Below are 12,750 nucleotides of genomic sequence, written 5' to 3'. Positions count from 1 at the left end.
AAGTGCTAAATAAAGAAAATCTTTGTAATAGCTATTAAAGGCTAATTACAAAGGTTTTATTACACATTTAAAACTGAAATTCCAACAGCAAATTAAACAAGGAATAACTCCAAAAATGTCCACCTTTATGAATAGCAAAAACTGAACATAATAAGCAGCAAATATTCCCCTTTTCAAGCCTTTATTCAACCATCCAATTAAGGCAAGTGATAAAGGTTTGTTTTGATGAGAATCCCATGAAATATTCTGATCTTTGCTTAGCATTTTCATGCATTAGCAAGGCATGGACCGTAGCATTATTATCTTGCACTTGAGCTGTGTGATGGACCTCTTGTTGGACTGATTCCATATCATTATCCCCCTCTTCGAAAAAGTTTATCCTCAAACTTTTATTATCAAGGTATGGAGTTAAATCCCCCACATTGAAAGTTGCACTTACACCACCATACTCACTTGGAAGTTCAAGTTTGTAAGCACTTTCTCCAATCTTCTCTAACATACGAAATAGACCATCTGACCTAGGCATGAGTTTGTTTTTCCTAAGATTAGGAAAATGTTCCTTCCTCAAATGTAACCACACTAGATCACCCTTAGCAAAGGTAGGCTGTTTTCTTCTCTTGTTAGCTCTTGCCTTGTAAACTGCATTCATTGCTTCAATTTTCTCCTTAACTTGAGTACATGTTTTCTGAAATGCTTCCCATCTTTTCTTTGAATATGTCCTTTCTTGGCAATGGAATAAGTTCAACAGGAAGAAGAGGATTAACCCCATAGACCACCTCAAAAGGAGCACGACTTGTAGTTGAAGAAGGTGATCTATTATAGGCAAATTCAGCATGTGCCAACTTGATATCCCAATCTTTTTGTGTTTTACTCACAAGTCCACGCAACAAAGATCCAAGTGTTCTATTAGTCACTTCCATTTGGCCATCAGTTTGAGGATGATGAGAAGTACTAAAAAAAAGCTTAGTACCTATCAACTTCCATAAAATTCTCTAAAAGTGACTTAGGAATTTAGAATCCCTATCTGAAACAATTGATCTTCGAACACGATGCAAACGAATGATCTCACGAAAATACAAGTTAGCAATTTTGGATGCATCATCTGTCTTATGGCACACAACAAAGTGAGCCATCTTTGAAAATCGATCAACCACCACCATGATGCTATCCTTTCCCCTTTTAGTCTTTGGAAGCCCCACAATAAAGTCCATACTTACACTTTCCCAAGGGGCATCAGGGACGGGTAAGGGATGGTAGAGACCTTTATGGAAGGTACTCTTGGACTTTTGACAAGTAGAACATCTCTCCACCACATGAGTCACGTCTTTTATCATGTGTGGCTAATAAAAGTGTTCATTGAGTATGTCCATGGTCTTGTGAACACCAAAGTGACCAGCAATTCCACCTCCATAGACTTCCCTAATCAAAAGCTCACGAACACCACACTTAGAGACATAAAGTTTGTTCCCTTTAAATAAGAAACCATCTTGAACTATGAACTCCTGAGTAGGCTTTTGAAATACAGTAGCAAAGTGTTCATCATTCTCATATAGACCTTTTAAATGTTCAAAGCCTAGAACTTGAGTATGGACAGTAGCAAGTAGGTAATGTCTCCTTGAGAGAGCATCCGCAACAACATTGTTCCTTCCCTCCTTATACTTCGAATGGAAAGTGAAAGATTGCAGGAACTCTATCCACTTGGCATGTCGATGATTTAGCTTTTGTTGGCCATGTATGTACTTCAAGGCCTCATGATCCGAATGAAGAACAAAAGGTTTTGGCCTTAGATAGTGAGACTAATGTTCTAAAGCTCTAACAATCGTATAGAACTCACGATCATAGTTGGAATAATTCAGCTTGGCTCCACTTAGTTTCTCACTAAAGTAGCAAACTGGACACTTCTCTTGAATAAGGACAGCTCCAATACCCACGCCATTTGCATCACATTCCACTTCAAAAAGCTTGTCAAAATCTGGAAGAGCAAGGATGGGTGCATTGCATAATTTTGTTTTGACTTCTTCAAAGGATTTTTGGGCCGCTTCATAAGCTTTTGTTGGCCATGTATGTAATTCAAGGCCTCATGATCCGAATGAAGAACAAAAGGTTTTGGCCTTAGATAGTGAGACCAATGTTCTAAAGCTCTAACAATCGCATAGAACTCACGATCATAGTTGGAATAATTCAGCTTGGCTCCACTTGGTTTCTCACTAAAGTATGCAAACCGGGCTTCTCTGAATAAGGACAGCTCCAATACCCACGCCATTTGCATCACATTCCACTTCAAAAAGCTTGTCAAAATCTGGAAGAGCAAGGATGGGTGCATTGCATAATTTTGTTTTGACTTCTTCAAAGGATTTTTGGGCCGCTTCATAAGCTTTTGTTGGCCATGTATGTACTTCAAGGCCTCATGATCCGAATGAAGAACAAAAGGTTTTGGCCTTAGATAGTGAGACCAATGTTCTAAAGCTCTAACAATCGCATAGAACTCATGATCATAGTTGGAATAATTCAGCTTGGCTCCACTTAGTTTCTCACTAAAGTAGCAAACTGGACGCTTCTCTTGATTAAGGACAGCTCCAATACCCACGCCGCTTGCATCACATTCCACTTCAAAAAGCTTGTCAAAATCTGGAAGAGCAAGGATGGGTGCATTGCATAATTTTGTTTTAACTTCTTCAAAGGATTTTTGGGCCGCTTCACTCCATTTGAGCTCTCCTTTCTTCATTAACTCCGTCATCGGGGCTGTAATTGTTGAAAAGTTCTTGATGAAGATTCTATAGAAAGAAGCAAGGCCATGAAAGCTCCTAACTTTATGAACATCTCTTGGAACTAACCATGTGGAAATGGCCTTCACTTTCTCCGGATCAACCTGTATCCCTTCACTAAAAACAATGTATCCTAGGAAAGAAATACTATTACACATGAAAGTACATTTTTCCATTTTTCCATACAACTTGTAAGTTCTCAATTTTTCAAATAAATCTCTCAAATGCAACATATGCTCACTTTTAGATTTGCTACATACTAAAATATCATCTAAGTATACAACAATGAACTTATTGAAAAAGGTCGAAGTACCTCATTCATAAGTCTCATGAACGAACTAGGGGCATTGCAAAGTCCAAATGGCATGACAAGCCACTCATACAACCCTTGTTTCATTTTGAAAGCTGTCTTCCATTTATCACCTTCTCGAATTCTCATTTGATAGTAGCCACTCCTCAAATCAATCTTGCTGAAAATTTTGGCACCACTCAATTCATCAAACATATCTTGGAGCCTAGGCATAGGAAATCGATATTTGATAGTTATGTTATTGATTGCACGACTATCAATACACATTCTCCATGTTCCTTCTTTCTTAGGCACTAAAAGAGCCGGAACAACACATGGACTAAGGCTCCCACGCACATAACCTTTCTCCATTAGTTCTTCTACTTGCCTTTGCAACTCTTTAGCTTGCTCGGAATTGCACCTATAGGCTGCTTTGTTAGGCAATGGGGCTCCCGGGATTAAGTCAATTGCATGCTCAATCCCACGAAAAGGTGGCAGTCCTTTCGGTAAATCACTAGAAAATACATCATAAAATTCCTCAAGCAAATAACCCAAAGACAAAGAGTTAGTGGCATAGGAAACAACATTAGAAATGGGTTTAATAATAAGTACAAACCCTCCTCCCTCCATTGCACACTCTTTTTCAAACTCTTTTCTCAAAATCAGAAAATTAGGCCTTCTTTCCACCATAGGTAACAATCTAATCTTCTTTCCACCCGTGGTAGTAACCGTATATACATTAGAAACACCATCATGTACAACATTTCTATCAAATTGCCATGGTCTACCAAGCAAAATATGACATGCACTCATAGGCAATACATCACACCAATGTTCATCATGATAATTGCCAATTGCCAATTGCAAATGAAACTAAAGCTTGTTTCTTGACCTTCAAACCAGTTTCATTATTCAACCAACTCAATTTGTAAGGCTTAGCATGATTTCGAAGAGGAAGCTTAAGCTTACTTACAAGTTCTGTGGATGCCACATCCGTGCATGATCCTCTATCAACAATCACATCACATGTCTTATCAAGAACCTTGCACCTTGTATGGAAAAGGTTCTCTCGTTGCTGCATGTCTTTGAGAGGTTCGGAATGTAAGACTCTCCTAACAACTCCATAAAGAGGGTTGTCATTTTCCTCCGCATCATACTCCTCAATATCTTCATCGTTACTTTCAGATTCATAGCCGTAAGAATCCTCCTCACTCGGGTGAATTGTGAGAATATTCCTTTTTGGGCATTCACTAGCAATATGCCCACGTTCTTGGCACTTGTAACAAGTCCTCTTGAATCCTTCTTGCTTAAAACTAGATTTTCCACTTTGAAACTTTGAAGGATTAGTAGAAGAAAGTTGTTTAGAAGAGCTAGAAGAAGACTCACTCTTCCCAAAAGGTATGTATGGTTTATATGGAGTCTTGACGCCATTTGTGTTCGCCTTAGGCTTCTCCTGTTTCACTTGTGCTTCCACCTTCCTAGCTACTGTCACAACTTCATCAAAAGTAGAAAAGCTCATAAGATCTACCTTGTGAGAGATGGGTTTGGACAACCCTTTAGTGAAATGAGCAATCTTGAGGGGCTCCTTCTCTTGCAAGTCACACATCAAGCCTAGCCTCTCAAATTCACGAACATACTCATCAACACTGAGATCACCTTGAGTTAGTCGAGTTAGCTTGACATATTGATCTTGCTCATACTCACGTGGTACCCAACGCCTCTCCATTTTCTTCTTGAGTTTCTCCCATTACTCGATATTTTCTTTCTCTTCTCTTCGTCTCTTGACTTTTAGATTATCATACCAAAGCCCAACAAGCTTTGTTAATCTAAGGACAACCATCTTACACCTCCTCCTATCATCAAAGTCTTTATAATCAAAGACACTTTCCATTCTTCGAACCCAATCTAGGAATTTTTCCGGATCACTTGAGCCATCAAATTCAGGAAGTTCCAATTTGAAACTCCTATCTTCTTCTTGAAAGTTTCGATAGGTAGGATTCCCACCGGAGCTTGCTGTGTTCTCCAAGTCTCCAACACGTTCTCCCATTTTAAGGATAGTTCCGCAATGGCATCCATCCTAGCTTCATGTTTCCTCAAGTCTCCTTGTAGCTTACGAAGTTGCTTCATGATTGCAGCCAACATTTCAGAATTGGACTGATTTGTTTCCATTACAACAGCGTGCAATTTTAATCAACCAAGAAAAATATCAAACGGACTTCAATAATTTTGTAACTTTACAGTCACAAAACTCTCAAAGAGAAAAACAATTTAGACTCAAGAAACACTAAAAAATCTTCAGGAACAAGGGAGATACGAATCCAAACCTTCAGACCTATTTTCAGCAATGTAATCTATTTTTTTTTGTACGAAACTCACACTCTCCAAAGCCTAAGCTCTCATACCAATTAATGTGGAAAAAGGTATAGGATCGTTTTTGGAATGAGTTTGTGTACTTTGAATGGTAGGAACAAATAAAAGAACAAGACACTAAGTAAAGCACTCTCAAACTTCTACTCTCAAACACTAAGTAGTAAGAGCAAAAGGGAGTGTAAACACAAAGTAAAACACTTAGAATAATTTCACAAAGAAATCAGATTTGTTTTCAACTCTCAATGCCTATAACACTTGGCCATGAGTTCTATTTATACTCAACCACTATAAGAGTTACATGACATAGATAAACTCTTCAACTTCCTCCTAAAAACTGACCAGCCAAAAGGATTAACATTCCGTTGTAACATCCCTAATTAAACAGCAAATAAAAGTGCTAAATAAAGAAAATCTTTGTAACAGCTATTAAAGGCTGATTACAAAGGTTTTATTACACACTTAAAACTGAAATTCCAATAACAAATTAAACAAGGTATAACTCCAAAAACATCCACCTTTATAAATAGCAAAAACTGAACATACTGAGCAGTAAATATTCCCCTTTTCAAGCCTTTATTCAACCATCCAATTAAAGCAAGTGATAAAGGTTTGTTTTGATGAGAATCCCATGAAATATTCTGATCTTTGCTTAGCATTTTCATGCACTAGCAAGGCATGGACCGTAGCATTATTATCTTGCACTTGAGCTGTGTGATGGACCTCTTGTTGGACTGATTCCATATCACTAATACTATTTATGACAATTATCAATTAATCAATATTACTTATAATAACGATAATGATAACCATATTAAATATTAATCATTAAACATCGCATTAAATTTAGACATGCCAATGGTGTAGTGATTATATGACTTTAACTCACAGTTTTGTCGCACTCCGCAGTCCGCTAGTATGCCTCGGGTGGAGCTGGCGGGATGGACGGATTATCTATTCATGAAAACACTAAGTTAGTAGACATTCTTAAATTTCTCTAGGCCTAGACCCCTAGATTAGACTGCCTAAAAATATTTCAGACTCGAGAATTCTGTCAGCGGGTCCATAACCTGCTAGAAACACTTCAAATATTATACAATTATTTAACGGGAATCGAGCCACCAAAACTATATTTCGCGCGTCCAGATCAGGGCTAGAAAGTCTCGGCTTCGGCGAAGCTCTTCCGAGGCTATCGGTGGTGGAAAATAGTAAGAAAGACTTGTTTCTGGGGTTTTCGATGGTGAGGAACCCAAATCCCGTGTCGGATGGCTGATTGAATGTCGGTAGGCAGCCGAAACGGCGACAACAGCTCCTTCTTCCTTCAGTCGATGTCACTACGGAAGAGAAGGTGAAAGGGAAGGGTGGCGCAGTGGCATGGGAGGAAGGAGGTACTGCTGGTGGCGGTGGTAGCCTAATCGTCGCGCAGGCGGGGAGGGAGAGGGGAGCTGGTGTAGGGTAGATGAAGAGGAAGGGAAAGGGGAGAAGAGAGGAGGAAATGGGAGGGGGGAAGAAAGAAAAAGAGATGGGAAAAGAAAAGAAAAGAAAAGAAAAGAATATATATATATTTAATTATTATTTTTTTTTCGGGTATTACATTCTACCCCCTTAGAAAAAAGAAATTGTCCTCGATTTTAAAGAAACACTCTTACTGAAGGATTGGAACAAATGAGTGTAAAGACTCCTTATTTCCTACTCGGTCTCCTAAGTACACTCTTTTGACGAATGGTTCCGCCACAACACCTTAACTATCAGAATAACCTTAGAGTGCAGTTGGCGAATTTGAGTATCCATAATCATGACCGGCTACTCCTCGTAAGTCAGATCTTCACTTACTTCCACATATTGAGGCTGCAACACATGCGAAATGTCCGAAATGTACTTCCTTAATATTGATATGTGAAATATCGGATGCACATGCGAGAAATTTGGCGACAAGTCCAGCTTGTATGCCACCTCTCCAATCCTGTCTATAATCTCAAAGGGTCCTACATATCGAGGGGCCAATTTTCCTTTCTTGCCAAACCGCATCACACCACGCATAGGGGACACCTTCAAGAACACATATTCCCCAACACTGAACTCCACGTGCTTCCACTTCATATCCGCATAACTTTTCTGCCTATTGAAAACTGTATTCAGACACTCGCGGATAACAGGAATCTTTTCTGAAGTGATCTGAACTAACTTTGGTCCTGATAACTTCTGTTCGCCAACCTCTTCCCAACACATAGGAGATCTGCACTTCCTACCGTACAATGCCTCATAAGGTGCCATCTCAATGCTTGCATGGTAGCTGTTGTTATATGCGAATTCAATCAACAGTAGATACCATTCCCACTGACCACTAAAATCTATCACACACATCTGAATAATATCCTTTAAGGTATGAATAGTCCTCTCCGACTGTTCGTTGGTCTAGGGGTGAAAAGCTGCACTGAGGTTCAATCTGGTACCAAGCTCTTCTTATAGCTTTTTCTAAAATCTCAAAGTGAACTGCGGTCCTCTATTAGACACTACGGAAATAGGAACGCCATGAAGATAGAGAATTCTCTCAAGATACACTCGTGCATACTTAGCCACAGGATAGGTAGTCTTCACCGGAAGGAAGTGCGCTCACTTAGTGAATCAGTCCACAATTACCTAAATAGAATCATAACCAGCCAAAGTCTTGGGTAAACTCGAAACAAAATCCATAGTAATCCTTTCCCATTTTCATATAGTATGGGAAGCGATTGCAATAACCCTGACGGCTTTTGATGCTCTAATTTGACCTGTTGACACGTCAGACACCTGGAGATAAACTCTGCCACATCCCTTTTCATTCCATTCCAATAATAATTTCTTTTCAAATCATGATATATCTTGGTGGAACCCGGATGCACGCTGTAGGCTGTACAGTGAGCCTCTTCTAAAATCCCATTTATGAGATTATTTACATTCGAAACACACAGCCTAGTACCTATCCTGAGAGTACCATCATCTTCTATAACAAAATCATTAGCTCGACCCTGCTGCACTTCTTCTAAGATTTTCGGTAATTGTGGGTCCTGATTCTGTGCCAGTCTGATTCTGTTAACGAGTACAGACCTAACCCTAAAATATGCTAACAATGCTCCTGATTCCAATACCTCCATCTGCAACCCTTGGTTGTACAGTTCGTGCAACTCTCTAGTCAGGGGTCTCTTCGCTGCACTGACATGAGCAAGACTACCTACCGACTTCCTGCTCAAGGCATCTACCATGACATTTGCTTTACCTGGATGGTTGAGAATATTATAAGCATAATATTTTAGAAGCTCTAACCGTCGCCTCTGTCTCAAATTCAATTCCTTATGTTGAAAAATATACTTCAAGCTTTTATGGTCCGTATATATCTCGCACGTCTCACCATAGAGATAGTGCCTCTAAATTTTTAAAGCAAAAATTACTAATGCCATCTCTAAATCGTGAGTAGGGTAATTTTGTTCATGCTTCTTCAATTGCTTGGATGCATAAGCCACTACCTTACCATTATGCATCAGGATGCAACCCAAACCCACTTTGGAAGTGTCATAATACACCGTGAATCCACCAGTTCCAAAGGGTAAGGTCAACACTGGAGCTGAAGTCAAATAGTCTTTCAGCTTCTGGAAACTTCTTTCACACGTGTCAGTCCACTGGAACTTGATGTTATTCTAAGTCAACTTAGTCAAAGGTGCTGCTATCCTCGAAAAGTCCTGCATGAATCTACGGTAGTAGCCTACCAATCCTAGAAAATGCTACGCACCTCAGTCACCGTGGTCGGTCTTTACTAGTCAGTCATCGCCTCCAGTTTCTTGAGGTCCACTTGGATACCCTCTCTAGACACAATGTGTCCTAGAAAAGCAATGCTTTCTAACAAAAACTCGCACTTAGAGAACTTAGCCTATAATTGATGTTCCTTCATCATCTGAAATACCATCCTCAGATGCCACGTATGCTCCTCTTCGCTTCGGTAGTACACTAAGATATCATCAATGAATATAATAATAAAACGATCTAGGAACTGCTTGAACACTTGATTCATTAAATCCATGAAGGTTGCACGAGCATTAGTGAGTCCATACGACATTACCAGGAACTCATAATGCCATAACGCATCCTGAACGCCGTCTTTAGAACATCTCCCACACGGATCCTCAACTGGTGATATTCCGATCGCAAATCAATCTTGGAGAAGCATGCAGCTCCTTGGAGCAGATTGAATAGATCATTGATGCAAGGAAGCGGATACCGGTTACGAATCATCGCTTTATTCAACTGCTGGTAATTAATACAGAGGCATAAAGTACCATCCTTCTTCTTCACAGACAGAATAGGAGCACCCTACGGAGACCTACTGGGTCTAATAAAATCCTTATCTAGGAGGTCCTATAACTGCTCCTTTAACTCCCTTAACTCGTCTGGTGCCATTCGGTAAGGTGGCAAGGAAATAGGTGTCGTACCCTGTACCACTTCGATACAGAATTCTATCTCTTTATTAGGCAGCAATCCTGGTAGCTCTTCTGGAAACACATCAAGAAACTCGCAAACCACCTAAACATCCTTAACACTACCTTTTCCTACCGAGGTATCCCTGACTAAAGCCAGATATCCCTGACATCCACAGTGAAGCATCCGCCTAGCTGTAATAGCTGACATGAGATTTACTAGAGTAGGTGCCTTTAAAATGGAACTCTGAGTCCCTCGGGATTCGACAAGTTACTTGTTTCTCCTGGCAATCCAACATGACAAATGCATAGCCAACCAATCCATTCATAAAATTATGCTAAAATCCATTCCATCCAACATAATTAAGTTAGCAACCAAATCCTGACCCTCAACTGACACTGGACATGACGAAAACATAACATCGATCTCTAAGGCATCAATTAATGACGTAGTGATCGACATTGAAACTTGAAGTCTAACGAGCTGGACATCTAATCTTAAAGCAAAACTACATGATACAAAGGAATGGATAGCCCTAGGGACTAATAAAACTCTAGTTTCAGAATAGCGAACAGGAATAATACCTGACACCACAGCATTTGAGGCTCGCGCATCTTAATGAGTAAGGGTGAATACTCTTGTTTGCCCACAGCCTGACTGCTGAGAGCCTGAAGCTTGACTTTGAACTCTGCTCCCATATCGGCCTCCCAAAGATCTACCTCTGAAACCACGGCCCTGCTGGCCGACAAACTGAGATTTACCCTGGAAATATCCCTGAGCTAAAGGAAAAGCTGGTCGGGTCACACTAGCAGACGAGCCTTGAGGAAAAGTCGGCTGACTGAAGTAGTAAGGGCATGATCGTGCCATATGACCCATTTCGCCACACCTGAAACAGGCTCCACTGGAAGCTAGGCATGGTCCCTGATGTGACCTCCCACGCATTTGACAAGTGCTGGCTCCAGAACTAGAGCTGCTGTAGCCTGAACTCTGCCCACTGCCACTGAAGCCCTGTCTTGGTTTAAATCCTCTACTACCCTTCCAGTTATGTCTACCTTTCTTATGGGTAAGGTAGCCTCTATGCCCGGCCTGCTGGTCGGAACCTCCGGAGTAGACTCCACTGCCGTAGTATGGCACAACTGGCTACACACTAGATTGACCCTTAATCCTGGTCTTCTTTTTCCTGCCATCGTCAGTCCCCTGGCCAAATCCTTATAGGGTCATCTCCATCTGCCTGACCATGTCAGTCATTTCTAGGAAGCTGCTCCTCCTAAACTGAACCAAGGAGATAAACTCTAAACCTAGTCCTGAAATATACTTATTGTTCTTCTACTCCTCGGTCCCTACAGCATAGGGTGCATACCTACTTAGATGTACAAACTGTTTGGTGTATTCTGCCAGTGACAGGTCTCCCTTAGTTAGCCTTTCATATCTCTCTGTGTACTCCTGTCTCACGCTAAAAGGGATGAGTACTCATCAAACCTGTCTCTGAACTATCTCCATGATAATCTATCCAAAATGGGGCGGATATAGTCTCGGAACCATTGAGATGCTATCCCCTTCAAAGAAATTTGACTATCTCGATGGTCCTCTTGTTGGAACAGTGCAAGTTGGATGCCCTCTTCTCAACCTCGTCTAGGAAGTCCAAAAGGTCCTCATATGTCCTATCAAATTCCATGGGTCTCAACTTAGTGTACTCAAATATGGGAACCTCATCTGGATTCCAAATATCGGACCCACTACCACGGCTCCCTGAACCCTGGGCAATCTGATGTTGAAAAACCAACAACTGCTTTAATGCCCTTTGCATCCCAGTCATATCAACTACAAACGCCTCCACTGGGACTCCACTAGCACCGTGTGCCTCCTGAGTCTCGCCTTGATCTGGTTAGGCTGCCACTCGAGTCCTATCTCGCCTCCTAGTATCACGGGTTAGAACCGGTGGGGCCATATGAGCGGAAAACTCATCTTGGCCCTCTTGGGCCGATGTTGCTGCTGCAGCTGCTCGAGTTCTCGGCATAGTAGGGGCTGGAAAATAAAAAACAAGATATCAAACCCAACAAACTCTCTAATGTATAGCACAGATACTAGAATCAACGAAACACGCAAGGACAGACTTGATTTCTAACTCCACAATAGTTAAGAAAGCTAACCTAGGTCGAAGGAAATCTAAACATAGGCTCTGATACCAAATTTGTCATGACTCGATATGTGGGCCCGTGACCGCCACTAGAGAATGGGTAGGCTTAAGGCCACCAAGTCTCGTAGTAAGCCTTAATCATTGATATTCAATAAAGTGCATATGAAGAATAATATTAATCCTGTCTAACATGCCATACATAAATCTCTAACTGGTCATTGAGAACATTTCACGTTTTGTTATAGACTAGGTTAAACATAACATATCAAAGATACTACTACGGAAAAGTCTAGAATTTTTAAATTATTCAAACATAAAAGTATAAAATTATTACAATAGACCGATGGAGAAGAAAATCAGGCTATCAAAATGTAGGACGACGAAGAACTCTAACTGTCACCTGAAAAAAATAAAATTGAGACTGTCAGCCTCGAGAGTGAGTTAAATGATATAACCCTATAACTATTGCAGTCTCCTCAATATAATAATCACTAAATCAGTATATCATGTCATTTTGTATTAAAGTGCAACTCATGCCATAATTTAGAAAGAAAAGTACATATAAAGACTTGTGGGATGAGTGGCTCAGCAAAACCCTAACCCTAAATGCTAGTAGCCTTTCAGCCCTCTTATTCCAAATCAGTGTGGCACCTAGAGAACGAAGCTCAATCAGGGTCCTTACATCCAGCCTGGACGCTTGATTCCCAATTAAGCCGGCGCCTAAAGAGCATTGCTCGACCATA

The sequence above is a fragment of the Ricinus communis genome, chromosome 7 (genome assembly GCF_019578655.1).
Source record: "Ricinus communis isolate WT05 ecotype wild-type chromosome 7, ASM1957865v1, whole genome shotgun sequence".
NCBI lineage: Eukaryota > Viridiplantae > Streptophyta > Magnoliopsida > Malpighiales > Euphorbiaceae > Ricinus > Ricinus communis.
This window is presented reverse-complemented; position numbering follows the sequence as displayed.